Source organism: Falco biarmicus, chromosome 3 (assembly GCF_023638135.1).
Source record: "Falco biarmicus isolate bFalBia1 chromosome 3, bFalBia1.pri, whole genome shotgun sequence".
Lineage (NCBI taxonomy): Eukaryota > Metazoa > Chordata > Aves > Falconiformes > Falconidae > Falco > Falco biarmicus.
Genome location: NC_079290.1, coordinates 30,636,285 through 30,655,489, shown reverse-complemented (window position 1 = coordinate 30,655,489; position 19,205 = coordinate 30,636,285).

Genomic DNA, 19,205 nt, shown 5'->3' with positions numbered 1-19,205 from the left:
CCCAGTAGCAGCCTGTCTGCACATTTCCAGTGCCCAGCTAATGCAATGTAAGTCAAGTTATCTTTGCTCACACTCAGAGATCTCTTGTAAGCAATCAGCTCTCCTTCCCTTTGCTCTGGGTTAGCAACACATCTGTCAGCAGCTCCTGCTGTTCAGCTGATGCGTGGTGACTTGCTAATCTGTGACTCTTGGGTGACTCCAACGGTCTCTGTGCAATGATGTTCATCCTGCTCTAGGAACCATGCGGCACAGAGGCAGCAGGGAGTAGCAAGCCAGACCTTAAATACGAGCACTTTCATTAGTTTATACATACAGATATGCATATGCATTTATTTTTATGCTATATTTATACAGTATATCTATGCTTATGTATGTTTACACATGCTCACTCTGTGTGTACATATGTATGTCTGTGTGTAGGCGTATGTAGAGATATATATGTACACCTGTATGGCACATGAACTAGGTGTTCAAATTCAGAGTATTTGGATTCAAAGCACTTGTGCTGGGGTTGAATTAGATGAGGATTTACATTTATCAACAGCTTCGTGACTACCCCTTTGCCATAGGAATGAGAGCAGTGTTTGGCTAGAACGACTAGGGTTAACTAAGCTGACAGCTCCTCTGAGAAAATCTCAAGCCAAAGTCAAAAGGTAGTGGAGGGATGGAGGGGAAGATATATGAATGATTAAAGTATCTAAAAGGAAATCAGTAATTTTGAAACCCTGGACCTGGAAGCAATTAGTGGCTAGCTGGCAACTCACAAGAATCAGTAAAAGAAGGATGCGATTTCTAATAACTCAAAAATAAAATCTGCTGATAGGTTAAGAAGGAGCTATAGGGGAAAAAAAAGAGGTGAATAGGAAACTAAATCTGTTAACAATTATTGTCAGTGCCAACAGTGCCTTGGAAGAGTCACGTTTGTTCTACCACCTCCACCCGGCCAATTATAACAATATGTATTCACCAGGCTTTCATGACAGCAGCACCCACCAATCCCACTAGCGCTAAGGAGCTGCTGGCATTTGTTTTTATTTTAATTTATCACTCAGCTGTTTCGAATCACATAAAGCTAAAACTTGGCTTACAAGTTGTCAGTTCCAATGCTAATCTTTTGTGCTTACTGCATATGTGCCTGTGTGATATGTATATTTTCTGAATTGTAAAACTGCCATGGAAATTTCCCAGTCCATGTATGAAATCTCCTCTCCGGTCCTTTACTGTAAAGATTGGTCATGTTAAAGCTATTGACGTATGTTTAGTCCCCAAACAGGAGCCTGTCAGATAATGCAAACTAGCTGGGATAGTTCACTATCCCTTTACACAAGTTTAACAAGGTAACATGTAGCAGTTGATCAGATTGTATGTGCGTAGGGTTGTCTTATGCAAAATGATGATATCCATGTGATTTCCTTAATTTCTCTAACCAGGTGATAAACAGCACAGGCATGTGAGAAATTACATTTATTTTTCACCTTTTGACCTCCTCACTTGTTCTCTGCCCACTAATCCATTTCTGCTGGGACCACTTCTGACATTACAAACCTTTGAGCGGCACTCAAACAGCCAATGCCTGAAAAAAGCCCTGTCACAGACATTTTCCTTCTTTCCTTTGTAAACATGGAGTTTCCCTTTTTATCCTCCTCCTTCAAATTACACTAGTCCAGAACAGAGACGAGTGGCAGGTACAGATGTTGTAGCTAGGGGTCTGGCTCATCAGCCAGAGCTGGATGTGCCCATTTGAGGTCCTTGGGTTGGGGTTACAGTTATTCTATATAAATGGTAAATATCTTGTGAAGTGCTTTCTCCAGAACATGGCAGAAACAAGATATATGGTGGCTTGCTCTGGTATAAATATTATGTTACAAAAATCACTCATGTCTTCAGTGCTTTGGAAGAATTTTGCTGGTTTTGGCCCAAATCCTGTAAAGTGCTCTGTATGGGCAAGAAGTCCTTCCTCGTGGACTAACCGAAAGACTGAAGCTGTATTTGGACTGTACAGTTGAAAGCATTCAGCTGCTTCTCAGCACTGATGAGTTGCTTTTCATTTACAACTAACTTAATTAAGCAAGCTCCATTGTAACTAATACACTGGGGGTTTGCATCCTGTTTGCTCTAAGACATAAATGTGACCACACTGGGGTCTCGGATCTCAGGGCAGAGCTAGGAATGAGCTGTGAGCCCTGGTTTCTTTCTTCCAGTGTCATACCCTGAATCATTTGCATCCTGCACAACTTAAGGCTGTTCATCTCTTGATCCTATTATACCTGTTCTAGGTGAACCGGCTTTGGCAGGGGGTTGAACTAGATGATCTCCAGAGGTCCCTTCCAACCCTGACCATTCTGTGATTCTGTGACAAGGGAATCATTGCAGTAATATGAACTTGCAACAAATCATTGCATGCTCTGCTAGGATGATGAGTAATTACAGTACGCTGGGTGCCAGTGTCATTGCAAGTGCCGGGTATGGTTTAGGTCCTGACCCCAGCAGGAGAGGCTTCTAAGAAAAGGCAACTGCTGCACAGTCCATATGCTGGTGGAGAAACTGCATGTGTATGACTGGTGTGCAAGAGCTCAGAAGATTTTCCACCATCTGGACCTACACTACGTGCAGCAAACCCAGGTTCTCTCTCACACCCTGAGAGAGCCCAGATTCCGTATGACATCTGTTGTGAGCCGAGACCTTGGACTTCATGTACACTGAGACTGACTTCACATCACACATTGTGAGTCTGCACACACTACGGCCAAGAGGTACAGGACTCTGCCCATCTTGTGCCCAGGTGAATGTAATTTCTTAAATAAGCTGATAAACTCAAATATTTTATTCTGATACAACCCATATTTTTTTTATTATTTTGGGGAATCAATCTATACTGATCTGCATAGCACACGCACATGCTTTGAAAGGGTTTTTGAAAGAATCACACACCAATCACTCCTTCAGTAGCCCAAGTAAAAAAGCAGTACTAAACTAATTGCACCAACATTTCCCCACCCTTTTTTCCTCCACACTCCTTAGCAGCTTCTGGAATTAGATTCAAGCGTTCATTCTGGAACGTGGCTTCTCCTTTGAACTATAGGCTGCAGTTTTCTGTCTCCCTCAGCTGTTTCCACAGTAAGACCAGACCTTTCACCATGTACGGCTTCAGCCTCATCAGTTGTCACACTGACGTCTTTGTTCTTCAGTTCTGTTCTCTGCCATTTTCCTGTAGAAATCCTGGAGAACAGTGGCGACACCTTGCATACATCCAGCTGATTTTCCCATGTTGCTTCTGTCTGAATGGTGGCATCTTACTGCTGCGGTTTCTGGGTTGGGGGCAGCGGGGGGGGGGGGGGGGGGGGTGTTATGCCACAGGCAGCCCTAGCAGGGTGAGGCTGAGTCTACCTAACTCTTGTCATACAAAGGAGCAACATTTTTGTAAGGTGACCTGTTATAAGGATTTACTCATGCAGGCTCCCAACCAGAACAGCACCAATTCTTGTTACACTTAGGGGAAGTTTTCATGAGGCTGCAAAGTTACAGCATTTTCCTACCTACCTCTAGGTAGGAGCACATTAAGGGGAGGAAATACAGGCACTGACCTATAAGGGCTTTGTTTAGCTCTGATTTATTAAAGGTCGCTCAGCATGAAACAATTAAAAAAATAGCTCATGTCTGATAAGTGTATTTGGAATCTTGGAGGTACATTAACCTAGCTGGACAGACATAATTTCTTTGGGTTTCAGGAATGCATTTAGGGCTGTACCACACATCAGTGCAATCTCAGTAAGTCCAAAAGTATTAAAGGGATGGCGATGCAGGAACTGTCAAAGGGAACAGTTCAGCAGCGGGTCGAGGCACCAAGAACCTGCAGAATACAAGCAAAAGGGTGAGATATTCACACCTTTCATTTCTTTTAACTGTGCAAACGTTCAAAACCCGCCTATAGCTCAAGATTCGGAAAAGAAGTTTTGGAAACCTGGACCAAACAGAGATTTCCTGTATGCTTGCACTGTGCAGGATAAAAGTGTGAGGTGCTGCCTGGCTCCCCAGGTGAGTGACTTGTGTTGCTGGAGCTTGTCAGAGCTTCAGGGGGGACTGCAGAGCCTTCTGGCCTTGTCCCCATGCTCCTCCGGCCAGTGCCGGGGCAGCCAGGGAGCGATGGAATCCCAGCCGAGTGGTTTCTCTCCCACGCTTCAGAGGGGAAGTATCAGATTGTCAGGCTCAGTCCGGTCAACACCGCGCTCCTGGGATAGTGCAGCCACACACTGTCCTTATTTGGGCTGGATTGCAGGGTTACGAGCCAGTCCTTGGACTTTTTTTGCCTTTTAACAAGTTTGTTTTGGTGAGAGGCTTTTTTTTCCCCTGTAAGGAAAAACCCCACAAATATTTTTAGAGCTGGTTAAATTATTTGTTTTGAACAGATTGTCCAATGAATTCTGGCCTTTTTCTGAACATGAGTCAGTCACAACCTTACTTCAGTGGATGTATTAGTTATTCATAAATACTAAAGGAATAGTTAATCAAAGGAACTTCAGTCTCCGGATTATTCCAGAACCGCTTTTCCTGGTCCAAGATCGTTTACCTAGTCTATGAAGCAGCGTAACTTCACTGTAAATAGTAATAAAGTAGTTTAAACAGGTGAATAGCATCTAAAACAATTTGAAGGAACAGAAAATCAAAACAAACTACTACTTGCGGTAAAAGCATGTTAACATTTGGTTTCAGATGTTTTGGCAGGTATGGCTGCGGTCATTGAAACTATTGCAAACACAGAGCAGATTCAGTCAACAAATCACATCAGGGAAAAAAGATTGGCATATGTAGACACAAAAAGACTGAGTTGCGGGCTCAGCAAAAGACCTGGACACCCAAAGTTTCTCCAGGACAAGGGAGATTAACTTGGGTGCAGTGCGTGGACTCACTCTACATAATCTTGTTTGTGTTAGTTTTCTAGATCAGTAAAGTTTTCTACTTCCTTCTACCTAGATGGCTTGGTCTGAGCAGGTTGGTGCTTGCTTCTGCCATAACTTAATAAACTGGATCAGCAGTTAGGGTTAGGGTATGATTTAGGTTCCAAATAACTAGGTCTGGTACGCCAAGTTAACTGCTGGACCATGGCATGTCCTCAAGGTTATTAAGAAGATGGGGCAACCCCTGGTATCAATACAGGCTGGGAGATGATGGGATTGAGAGCAGCCCTGTGGAGAAGGACATGGGCGTACTGGCAGATGAAAAACTGGACATGAGCTGGCAACATGCACTCACAGCCCAGAAAGCCAACTGTATCCTGGACCGTATCACAAGAAGTGTGGCCAGCAAGTTGAGGAAGGTAATTTTGCCCCTCTATTTGGCTCTGGTGAGCCTCCACCTGGAGTCCTGCGTCCAGCTCTGGGGTCCTCAGCACAGGAAAGACATGGACGTGATGGAGTGGGTCCAGAGGAGGGCCACAAAAATGATCCCTCCTTGAAGAAAGGCTGAGAGGGATGGGGTTGTTCAGAATGAAGAAGAAAAGGCTCTGGTGAGACCTTTTTGCAGCCTTTCAATACTTAAAGGAGGCTTATAAGAAAGATGGGGACAGAGGGACAGACTTTTCAGCAGGGCCTGTTGCAATGAGACAAGGGGTAATGGGTTTAGACTAAAAGAGGGTAGAATTAGACTAGATACATAGAAGAAATTTTTTACAATGAGGGTGGTGAAACAGTGGAACAGGTCGCCTAGAAAGGTGGTAGATGCCTCATCCCTGGAAACATTCAGGGTCAATCTGGATGGGGCTCTGAGCAACCTGGTCTAGTTGAAGATGTCCTTGTTCATTGCATGGGGTGGGGGTGGACTAGATGACCTTTAAAGGTCCCCTTCAACCCAAACTATTCCATGATTCTATGTCAGCAGGGGCAAGCGCATGTATTTTTACGAAGTGTTGGTGGGTTACAGTTAGAGCTACTGTTTGGGGCGTTGGGAGCTGCAGACCTATTTTATGTGCCAGAGACTACATGGAGATGTGTGAGATACAGCAGTGACTCTATCTCCATCACCCATACTGCCAAAAATGCCAGTGGTCACCTTCAGCTAAAGCAGATTCCAGTAATCCCTACCGACCTCTGTCAGCAGAGACCTTGTAGAGACTGTAGGCTTTTGCAGTAAAAGTATTTCTTTGGTGCCTGGTGTCTCAAATCCTATTTTAATTCCTAATCCTGACCTTAGCCATCCCAGCAAGCCCTAGCAATTCAGTGAATCACACCGACCACTTCAGACTCCAGGACTGAAATGAGGTTTGTGAACACCCTACAATTAGCAATTACTTCGGCTTTTCAGATCCTGCTTTCATAAACGCTACACACAAACTATTGCATTACCCACTTCAATTAACAAAAGTAAATCACAGTACCCCCTTTTGAAACTCCCTTCAGTGTAACTCGGTGGAGCAGGTGAGATCCATCTACATAGATAGCCATATTGCAAATATCCTCCAGCAATACTTCAGTTCAAATACTGGCAATAAGATTTGAAAGCAATACCTTTGAAAGCTACCCTCCAGCATGAACAAGGCATAGCTTCTAAGTGCTAATTAAGTTACCTCATGTTTACTCTTTCAAACTGTTTTTCATTGCTTATTTTTAACCATATATTCTACAGAGGTTAAAAATCTGAAAGACAAAGAACCTTTTATAAACCTAAAATTTTTTAAAAAGATACTTGAAACCATATATTTTATACAGTTAAAAATAAAAAAACCTTAGATTTTTTTTTTTATCCTAAAGTATTGTATAATAATTTATGGCTTGAATTTCATTGATTAAACTTGACTTACTAATTTATACATAGACTGTTCTTCCTTTCCAAGGAATTATATGTGGAGAATTTCAGCTAGGATGAAATTGTTTTACATGTTCTCATCTTCCTGTCCTGTATTCAATCAGACCTCATATTTCCCTCTCTCATGACTAAATATAATTTTCTTGGTAGGTTAGAGAAGGCAAACACTAAAGAAAGGTGGAAGAGGTGTAGGAGTGTGCTTTCATAATTTGGAGAAATAGCTGGGAAACTGGATTTGATGAAGAAAAATACACTGAAAATAGGTTTAATCTTTAGGCCACCTAGTAGACATCAGAAACTGAAAGCATCAATCAATGTGCACCTAATTTTCCAATTAGGGAATGACCATATATGAATTATTATTAAATTTTAATAGCATTTTAGCATCATTGATGCCCCTCTAACATCAGTGCCCTTAAGGCACACTGTCTTGCCCTAATCAGTTCAAGGGAACATAGTGAAAAGAAAGACAAGAAATATGGATGGCTAGTAAAAAAGCTGAGCAAAACTCTTCATTATGTCAATTCTCCTCATATTTGGAGTCTGCCTAAACTAAAAAGCCTAAACTAGAAAAAAGAAGTCTCACCTTCTTGGGACCTGGGAGTTCAGCACTGAAATTATTGAAAAAGTAATGCAGTTACTGCAACATTTGGCCTCATATGAAGGTTTGCATTCCAGAAAACCTCAAATTTCCTCCTTTTGCAAGCCTTCTTGCCATATTGTTCAGCCCAGATGAGTGACAGCCTTCAACATTATGCTTAATTCCAGGGCACTACTTGTTTTCTGCTTCCTTGTTTTCCTCCTCCGCAATGAGGCGCACGGCAGGCTACCCATGACAGCTCTCTGAGCTGAGCCCTTGCTTGCAAAGTGTGGTATGTTCTTTTTCAGATAGATTATTCCTAATGCATATTTTCTCCTACCACTGTTAAACGTCTTTTTGCTAGAAACCATCCAGTAAAGCAGACCTGTAGCGTTTCAACTTACATGTTGGCATTTAATCATGTATCAGATAGCAATTTCATGTACCACATTGGCTAGTATTTCATCCTGCCAGAAATACATCGCCTGACTTCTCTAAACCAAGTAGATAGACACTTAATACTTACCATTTTATGTCTCACTTTAACAGGTACCAGTAACAGTCAGATCTTCAGCACTCCCTCGGCGATACCATTTGTGTATATCACAAGTGGGCAGATGCCAGAACAAAGATAGGTGTACAAGTCAAATTACCTGACATACCCGCAGCCTCTGACACGCTTATCTTATGACATATTTGCAGGTCTGAAATTCTGCTGAACCCACCACTACACCAAATAAATCTTCAGCGTTGCAAGTAATATCATTACTACAGCACACAGATCTTGCTTAATACATTTAGAAATTTGTGTCTGACTGCTTTAAAGTAGGGTTTGGATGTTTTCCAGGTGACCTGTGTACATGCATATAAATGTATATGTCTCTTTAAAGAGTACCTTAGACCGTGAAGCTGACCAGAGAATCTGCGAAAATGTTAAATTTATTAAGAGTGGGTTGACTGCTCTCTTTAGCTATGTGAAACTTTTATGGATGATCCTTCAAGTCTGGCTGCTGGTTGGATTCCAGGTATTATATGTAGCTATGTATGGTTATAATAATACTGCTACGGGATTTGCTATAGGAGATATCGAGGAGGTGGTTGTGTATGATTGCACACACGTGTGTCAGGTCTGCAGCAGTACGGAGGGCCACAGCCAGGTCCAAATTCTGAACCAGTTCTCGGCCATATTAGCTGTAAACCTGCAACATCACAGATTCAAGGCAAAATGCAATAAACTGGGAGACAGTGTTTAGGGTTTGTCTCATATGCCTTTAACGCTTTTGTCATTTCAATAATCTTAATGCACTTTAAAGTACTGAAATGTACTAAATCTCTTCAGACTGAAGGGTTTTACGAAGCAGACTAACATCAGTAGTCCCAGAGTATACCCCTATGGAAGCAGCATACAGAAGTCTTTCTGAGAACACAGCCATTGTGCAACAGCCTGGAAGGAAGCCATGCACTGGGTTAGGTTAAGACCTAAGGGCATCATATATGCCTGGGAGTTATGGTGACTTAAGTAGAAAGACAGTACCAGAATCACCTCTCCCAAGATAATGCTGCTAACACCTGATTGCACAGACTCATTAAATCACAAAGGTGAAGAAAAAAACCCTAATAGTTTCTAATTTTCATTATTTATGTGAACATCTGAATGCCTGGGTATGTTGTGGTAGGGCTTGAGTCAGGACTGTATATCTAGAATACTTATTTATGAATGCAAACTAAGATGCTATATTAAAAATACATTTCTTGGTCATAAAATACTTCATTTTACTTAGTGATCAAAGGGGTTCTTTTAGCCTGTATTCTAACTAACTGTAATGTTTAGGCAGTTCTCATTTCTCCCCGTCTACTTGCTTTACTAAAATTGTGAAATAATTTCAGTAATTTCTTGAAGAAGCACTTGAAAGTCATTATGTCACAGAGCAGAAGTTAGAAATATTTTGGTATTGCGAGGTACTGAAACGTTATAGTGAAATCTCGTGAAAGGTTAATTTTTAAGTTCTGAAAAAATGGGCGATAATTACCTAATTAACTGGAGTATAATAGAAAAAGTGAGACAATAACTTTCATTGTTGAAGTTACTTGAAAGTCAAAATGTAAAAGTAAATAAATAAAATTTGAATTTAGATATTTTTTTCAGTAGGTAATGAAACAAAAAGTTCTCTTTGCTGTCAATAAAAAGACAATCTGAGAATGATTCTGTTCCTAGTTATACCAAGTCCCTCACTTGTGTTAGTTCTGATCTTCAAAATGTTAATGACAAGAGGCAAAAGTCTTGTGTTATGGGAAAAATTCCAGATTTTAGATTCAGATTTTATTGCCTAGCAGCATAATTTGTACAGTAGAAACCTCCACTGGGTGCTCCTGGTGAACCTTCAGCAATTCCTCCCAGTTCTGATGTGAAGCATGTCTATCTTCAAGCTCTAAGTGCTGGACACAAATTTCTGAAGAGTTGAATGTGGAAAGATACTCTACAGCTTAAACAACAAAGCTTGATTAATTGCGATCACATAGTGTAAATCTTTGGTAATAGTTTCACTGATCTTTACAAATGATTTAAGAAGACAGAAAAGAGGCAAAAAGTATGTCAGAAAGATTTTAGCTAACATTTTTTCTCATGAAGTTACTAAATACACGTTACTAAAAGAAACTAAATGAAATACAAAAAAATACATGAAACTACTAAATATACTAAGTATATGTTACTAGAGCTTTCTGAGTTCAGAGATAATGTGTGGGGTTTGTGTCTTCTCAGAAGCTCCTAGTGTCTCATACCCACCATACAAAGCAGAGCTGCTCCTACTCTGCTTCAGACCCCCTTCCCCCCCCAGTTTTTTTGAACATACTGAGTACACTGGCCACAAAGTGAGAAAATTTTTACTTCTTCTTTTCCTGACTTGAATTCCCCTGACGCCTGTTTGTAGTGGAAACATGAAAAGGCAAACACATACATTTTCCCTTAAGCAGGACTTGAAGTGAGGAGTGAACCAGGGTTACCCTTTGCACTGGAGTTTCATTTGCAGTTTCTGGGGGAGGCTGATATACCAGCACAGTGGTCCCGGGAAGGTGAGCTGGAGAGCCTCCACCTCTTGGACCCGAGTGAGCACGTCAGAACAACCGCAGTGTGTGGTCTGTGGTCTACGGTCTCCTCCCTGCTAACACGCACTAGTAAGATTGGGCTGCGCTCAAATGCTTTTTAAATAAGCTGTCACATAACTCGGAGGGACTTCACATACACTGGAGGACAAGACTGGCATTCTGGAAGGACTGGAGTTTTAGTCTGGAAAAGGTAGGAAGCTATCAAACATGTAGTATTTTAAGATGCTTTAAACAGGTAGCATTGTGAAATGCTTTTCATAATGCCAACCAGCTGCTGAAATGCCTCTGAGGAACAACTCTTCTGCAGGAAAGGACCTTGCCTGCAGTGGTTCGCAGGGTCCTTGCTAGTGGATCACGCACTGAGTGGGCACACTGAGTTGTGACGATCCAGTGCTGCACCCAGAAACACAAACGGTGACCACCATTACCAGGCTGCCTTTACCAGACTTTCTAACAAAGTCCTCTTTCTGCTACTCTCAGTTTTGGCAAAGCCTCTGCTGGACTGCTGCCTCCCATTGCAGTACCATGCTTCAAGGTTGATGTGGATTAACCAGGAACTCCATCCCGAGAAAGATCAAGTCTGGAAAACAGGACAGGAAAGGAAGACTCAGGAAGCTGGTGTTACTTGCCCTGAAGGAGGAAAACTTGAGACTACAATATGACAGCAAATATCAAAGATAAAAAAGGCTTCTGTCAACCACAAGGGAACAATTTCTTCTTTCTGTCTGTTGTGGTTGGGACAAGAAGTAATGGACTTAAATTGCAGCAAGAAAAGGTTTGGTTAGAGAGAACAAAATGTTTCTGTCGGCAAGGCAGTGAAGCCTTGTAACAGATTACTTGGGATGGCTACAGAACGTCCCTTGCTGGGGGAGATTTAAGGATATGCCAAACCAACTTCCATCAGGATGACAAAGGTATGTATTTCTTCCTGTGTTGGAGCTTTGGACTGGAGTACATCCCCTCTGGAAGGCCTTTTCAAGCTTCTGAGTGTACCCAGGAGGGCAGAGACCTCTGTGTGAACACATTTGTGTGGGCTTTCCAGCTGTCTTCTGTGTTAGCTGTGGCACTGGGCAGGGAGCACTCCACTGTGCATTGCATAGGGCACTCGTGCTGGTCAGACTAGCCTTGGTCCCTCTAGCCCTTCTCCCAGACCTGTTTCTCAGTATTACTCTGCACAAACGCCTCGAGTATGGCATTTCCATTGCAAACAAAGAGCCCCAGGGCTGAACTCCCAGCAGACAAAGCCAAGGAGATGCTCTCGCTTCCTCCCTCCCCACAGCAGATGGACAAGTCTTCTGACCAGCAACATGGCCTTGGCATGTGAGATAGTGCATGCCTGCCATCCCATGACCCAGCCTGCCCTGCAAGAAAGATGAGATCTGAACCTTGGCATCCCTCAGCTGCAGAGAGAATTAAACCTTGAGCTCCCACTTGTCAGATGAACTCTCTAAACGCTGCCCTAGATCACCAGGCCATTTTTACCCTCGGTAGCTTGGATGGATTCAGATATGGACTATGACAATGTTTATTAAATATATAGCACTACATACAATCTCTGAAAGTGCCTTTCTTTCTTAGAATACTCTTCTATGAAGTAAACCTATGTCACTTCCCACCTATATGAAAACAGACCTTTCAGAAGTTTTCCCAAGTTCCTTTTCTATCTGTGAACTGAGCGCACTGTGGCCAGGGCTAGGGGTCTGGCTTCGGTGCTTGCGGTTTCCCTTCTCCCCAGGCAGCCTGGGTTCTGCACCACCTAGCCTTGAAGGTTTGAGGGTAAGCAGCTTAGATGTCTAAATAATGTATGGATCAGCGTACAGGGCCTTTCATGTAGTCTCTGTTGCAGGCAACAGTAGCAGTCTAACGCAGCCATTCAGGAATTCTGGGTTTGCTCATGTCTGCTGCTTTGCTTGTTGCCTTTGTGTGATTGTGTGGGATTTTCCTTGGCAGAGCACACCGTGTTAAAGATGATGTATGAGCGATGATGCAACTTCTTCAATCATTTGAAAAAAATCCCTGAAATTCTTGCCCTTATCTAGTACAGCACCCGATACGTTTCAGCAAAGAGCTCCTGGAAGAGGAGGGTAGGTTTGTAGCTGGGTGTTGGCGTGTTTCTGAGGGCAAGCATCCAAGGCAAGGCGTTCTTCCTCCCTGTGACTGCACAGAGCCGTGTCAAAGGAGCCCCTTAATTCTGGCCTCAGGTCAAGATGCCACTTAAATACATACCTCAGTGTAACAAAATTCCTGGATTTTGTCCCAGATCTGGATGGAATAGTCATTTAATGCTAAAAACATGGTCATTAATATCAAGAAAGTTTATCTAGGAAGAAAGTTTATCTGGGAAGAATGTCCAGTCCTTCCATACATCCACATATTTCACTGTGGACATATTTCCTGGACCCAACATTTTCTTCTGTCAAGCTCCACTTCACTTCAGAAGTTAGTAACTATGAAAACCTTCTACCTTTCCCCCAGCCTTTTTCACAAGGCAGGGAATTCCTAGGGCTATTTTTTTACTTGCTTTCCATTCTGACAGCATGATTTATGCCAATATTTTCACACTAAATAAGCCATGGGTCCAAATCCCACCCACCACTGCCAACATGAAATGGTGTGAGTACAGGGGGAAATTAACCAGTGAGATGAGTAAACGGTGGCGATGCTCATGATGCTTTCACAAAGGCAAAACATGACTCTTGAGAGGACAACTGCATATCTGAAGTTGAAGTGTGCTGAGTAAAAAGACTCTGAAACCATGCAACGCTTACTGCAAATATGGGGTGTGACACAGTAGCAAAGGTGATACAGGATCATCTTTTTCATGTCCAAAAAAAGTAGTGGTGACAAAAATATCTATCTTTTTAATATAATTAATGGTCTTTGTTCTTCTTTGTAGCTATGATTATTAAAATAAATCAGGTAAATTAGAAATGCTTTATTTGTATTATTCACTGTTTGAAAGCAAGATACAGAAGAGAATGCAAGGGCAGAATAATCAAAAACCCTTTTGAAACCTAAATATGAGCACATGCAAGGTTTCTGCTGAGTTGAGGTCAGCTAGTCAAAATCAGCCTTGCTATAAAGAAGCACAGGGGGTGGAGGGCATGTGTTTGAGAGCACATAATCTGATCTCCAACATTTTTTCATCTGAGAAATATGAAACTGGAACAAGTGACAACCTCCTGACAACAGATCCATCATACCACATTTGCAGTGTTATCAATGAAGAAGCGGGGTAAGAATGTTAATACATAACAGAAAGGACAAGGTAGGAAGTGAAACCTGTTTAGCATACCCATTACTAGCAAGCGTAATAGTTGGCTTAGTTTTAAACCCACAAATTTAGAAAAATGAGTCATGACAGTTTTAACAATGAACATAAAATGCCCTTTCATGGTAAGAGAAAATATTTAAAACACTTAAATACAGTAATGCAGTCTGTCATCTTGATTCTTAAGTTTTGCCGTGTAACTCAGACTTGCCTCTGGATGTACAAAGGCAGTGTCAGCCAGCTGGTCTGGATGGGAGCAACAGGAGGCAGAGCCTCAGGGTTATAGCAGAGAAATGCGCTTCCAGTGAGCTGCAGCTTGTTCCAGTAAGGGAGCCTGAGGATCAGCCCCTAGTTCTGCATTGCATTTAGAATGCAGACCTTCCACTAGCACTCTGCTGATGCCCCTCACCGGTTCTATGCTGATTGATGGGCATGGGCTAATGATAATATCTGCTCCAAAGATGTCTGGAACCAGCGGATATATCTCAGCAGATCCACTCTTCTCTGGTTCAGTTTTGCTGTCTGAACCAAAGGCTCCTGTACCCCAGGAGATCCTGCTGCCTTCCTAGTTATGTCTGTTTTCATCTCCTTGAAGGGCCAAGTCTGCTCTAGGAATGATTTGGGGTTTTGGTGGCTCAAGGAAAACAAAGGGTGGTCTGGACAAATGCTTCCACTTGAGATTCTAGGGGGCTGGAGGATTCACGGTTACAAGGATATCGCAGCTGGCTGGCTTAGGAGGCTCTCAGAGAAGGTGTAGTAATGTTAGACACCAAATACCTGGATAAAAATCGGTGACTGGCATGCTCCTTCCTTTTGTTGATTGGTATGTATGAGCTGTAGCATTATGCACAGGCAGAAAACAGTTGCTTCCACAGGCTTTTGTAGGTAGATCTGTATCACATAAATGCCACATTTGGGACATCAATGGGTCATAGACTGACACACCTCTCTGCGCTTACCAACACATCTTGAATGTATGAAGCTCTGTGGTTCATGACAGTTCTTTAAAATATACCTTTTAATTAGAAAAAATAAGAAATTAGTAAAAAATTATTGTAAGTAAGGTTTAAAGAAAATTACGTTACTGACATAACCCAAAGACTTTTCACAGGCAAATGTCAAAGCATTTTGCAACATGTAATTGTACCCATCGTTCCGTCTTCTGAATTCTTTTACTAAAGAATCAGTTCAAGCCCTTATAATGTATTTATCGTGATTGATAATCAATACAAGATGACATCTTCAACGAGGAAAAAGCACTTCCCATCTGGTAGGAGGAGAGAAAATATACTGTTTGACTAAAAAATATCTTGTAGTCACTCCCATAGACATGTATGCAGTAAAACAGGAGAAAACACTTCCTAATGGAAATAAGAGCAGAATTCTGGGTAGAAGTGATTTCAAGTGCACACACCTCCAGCAAACATGTTCTTGATTTATAGAACATAGACCACATTTATTAATATTGCCAAGTGCAATAAATTGTGAGGGATTTCATGCCGATTTGTTAAATGTAGCATATTTTAAATAGCACTTAATGATATTTTTATTTATGCAAGGCTGAGTGAAATGGAGATCTGGTTCTCCTTTTGGCTGTGGCAGTCACAGCAAGAGTCGGAGGCATGCATACAAATCAACAGCAAAGAAACCACTGATGGGGTGCTTTCCTGCCTGAAGATGTGAATCTGTTCGTGCTCATAAGAGTCAAATTAAAGTAATAGCACATTGAAGTTTGGCCACAAGCACAGCTGCACCGTGAGTGCATTTTCGAGTTCTTGTTTACAGTTCAGAAATGATGCAGTGATATGCGGGAGGGCTTGTTGTAATCCAAGCTAGAGGTTCCCCAGGCTGAGCCAGACTGGGTAGCACCACAGCAGAAGAGAAAAATGAACAGGATTTAAAATATTTTTTTTTCTTTCATTTGAAGAGCTGTGGCAACACTGGAGTTGTTGAAGGACTGCTGCTTTTCAGTATGTAAGATCCAGAAATTAAGGAGAGTTTGTTAAGAATGTTTAATTTATTTATTTATTTATTAGTTTAAGAAAGAGAACTCTTTCCTTTGGTTTTTTGAATGATGAAACACAAAAGCAGAGTTACAAACCCTCAAGGGTGCAGCAAGAATAACTCCAGATAAAACGTTATGTCAAACCTGGTTTTAGAATACATAAAAGCAGAGAAAGTTACGTGAAAGATGTGTCTTGACTGTTTTCCATTGACATATTTTGTATTGCATACATACAAATAGATGTGAACTTCTTCAGAACATATTACATTCTACTGTGTGTGGCACATTTTACGTGGTGAAGTGTACTGCAAACCTACTACACAGCTGACAGCTCACAGAGTTACTGGCTGAACTCTCAAACAGATGCAATTTGACTGTGCTAGGGTAAATCTTGTGCCGAGTGGCTAGGAAAATCCAGTATTTTAGGGGCAATGTGGATGGAAACCCAGGTAGATCAGGCCTCAATTATGGAAAAGATTTTGCAATGGGCACAACCAGGAGACCACGCTTTATTTTCATGTCGAGCTCTGATGCAGATGGCATTTCCAAACCGAGCTGACAGTGGTAGATCTTTGCTAACCCGGCAGTTAGAAATGACCTCTCAGTTCAGTGATAAAACTGTGAAGCTGCAGTCACGTCCCAGTGAGATGGAACCACGTTTGCTGTTCTTATTTGAGTGCAGCTGCAGCTAGTATCCATAATTCAAACTAAGTGCTATTTAGGAGGGTGTTTGGAAACCCGATTAGTGTTCCAGCACTAAGATTTATTGTTTCCAGATTGGTGGAGACTTTTCTTTTATAGTTTTAATGATTTAGAGTAATTGAGAGAAAACATCAAGTGGAGAATTTAGTATTTTAAAATGTCTGGATAGAACAAGTAACAGAAGTCAAGTTTACTTGATTAAGCCTGACTTTGCAAGTTCACCTATTTACTGACTTTTCAAGTTCCTTTTTGCAGTGTGACAATGGCTGCCCACATTTTCCTCAGGGGGCTCAAGGGTGTACCTCTCTGCAGAACTATTGATGAACTGGAACTTGGGAGGCTGGCTCATGATCTGGGCTGTCCTGGTGCCATGCCCACCTTTCACACACACCTCTCATCCAATTGTGGGCAAGCCATGAGGGGCAGGAGTCATCTCACCTCCTTTTACCCATCTAGAAGGTAGCCATGTAGTCTAAACTGGACACTAAAACAAGACAGGCACTTCCAAGGAAAGACTTTGAGCCATCCTCTGGTAGCTGTCTGAGACAGGCACAATCAGTCACTCTTGAAACATCTGTCACATGAGCCAAGTCTAAATTACGCCAGAATTTACTCTTTGAGATAGCCAAAGACCAAGCCTGAAAGTCTTGATTTTCCCATATGGAGCAAGATGACCAGCCATCTCCTGCACAGGTTAATCCACTCTTTGCTACAAAGACAGTGTCCTGTTCTTAAATTTTACAGCATCTGTGTCAAAGGGCTGTTGTAGCTTGGACCTCTAGGCAGGATAAACGAGTGTGAATGCAGATAGTAAGAATGAAAGTATTTGCTGAAAGTAAATTGTTTGGGTGAAAGGCATGCAAAATCAGGTGGCAGTTGCCAAATCTGTGTCGGCAATGCAAGGGCTTTGCTGAGGAGTTGGAAAAACATCTTGCCACACTTGTGGTCATGACATGGTGTTTAGTCAATGGAATGAGCCACGTTTCTCCACATGTGCTGTGGGTCCCAGAAAGAAAATTGGGAAAGGGGCTCCAGGTACAGATTTACAGATGATACAAACAGACATCCTGGTGAGTGTCCTCCCAGCAGTCAAACCCTCTGTGCATCTGCTGAGGGTAACATGTCCTGAGGAAGCAGAAGCCAGCAAACAGACGTAAGGAAGAAAAGCTATTATATATTCCAAAACAAATAAACAGAGGTCTCTACTGCAGCCAGAAAGAAGAAACAAATAATAGCAGATCCCCTTCTTTCTGTGACCTGTGCTTATTCAGGAAAGATGGAAAAAGATGGAAATATTAAAGGAGGCCAGTTTGGATCAAAATCTGGCTACACTGGAGATGAATTATAATTGCAAAATGTGTATTTCTCTGGTTCATTCCTTGCCCTCCTTGAAAACAATTTAGAAAGTAAATGTGTTGTAATTCCTAAAGAAGACAATGCAAGCAAAAGATGATTAGAAAAATTCACTGTTATTTTTTTCCACAGTGACCTTGGGCTGCAATGGTCAATGATATTGTATAAATATTTGTTTGTCAGATTAACATCTTCGGCTGATTTGCAGCCCCATCTGATAGTGGGGGAGAGGGAGTCTCAGCACACTCTCCAGCACTGTTTGCCCAGGAAACAAAGCCCTTTGTTCTGACAGGGATTATTCATTAACAGATTGTGACTGCTGGCTGGTGTTTACCAGCCAAAGGCTTGAGAAGAGGATGTTATTGTGGGGCTGGGGTCCTGCATGAGAGCACAGAGGAGGGGTGGAGTGGCCAAGAGGTGGGTATAGGTCTTCATGATACTCTGTCTTCGTTTGCATGTGCACAGCTCTGACCAGCTTTGCCAAAATCTTTGCTCATGAGTATACCGGAGGTAGGTAGCACACCCACACTGTGCAAGCCAAATGCTTTTGAGCTGTCACCTCCATCTCTCACGGTGGAGGTGCAGCTGCAACTATTTGCTGGTTTATTTTCCAGGGTAAGTTGCCATCTTCCTAAGTAACACACAACTTCCCATTTGTGCTCTCTGCCTCGTGACGGAAGCTTCAAGATAAAGGGGAGAGGACACAGCCCAGCACACAGAGCCCTCTCTGCCAGTACCTGCACATGGGAACACATACATGCACATCCACAGCAACCATTCCCCACACATCTCTGCAAACAGAAACCCTTTGGCACAAGCGTTTATGAAAGCAAATAAAAAAGCTAAATCACACTTAAGCAGAGTGGCTTTAAGTGTTGAGACAGGGCTGGAACGAACCTTGCTGGGCTACTAAGTTGAGCCTTCTCAAGGTTACTGGCAACTACTTGTCATAACTCCTTTCTCAGCTTAAAAAAGATCAGTTTTGAAAGGCTACATTTATAACCATCCACTATGCCTGCTAGAAGTGCTTTCTAGAGCATCTTTCTTCTGTTCATACCACTAGCAATGGTCACAAATACTCTCTAGGATTTTTCAAACTCTGCTGAGGAGTTACTTGAAAGACAGTTACTTTAAATATGTTTTCTTACTTGACCAGATTGTATTTCCTCCTATTCTTCATGCAAGATTCCCCACTGATTTTGCCTTCACTACTTCTGTAAAGACAACAGAATAGAGTATTTTAGGCTAGAAATAATCTTTCCTCTTTTTAGTAGTTCCTTTCCATTGCAGAAGAGACTTGTTCCTGTTGTGCTGGGTAGCAGTCATGCCAGCCGTAATTTCCCCTGGAAGCAAAACCACAGAAAAGCTCCCACCTCTATAGAGAAACTTTC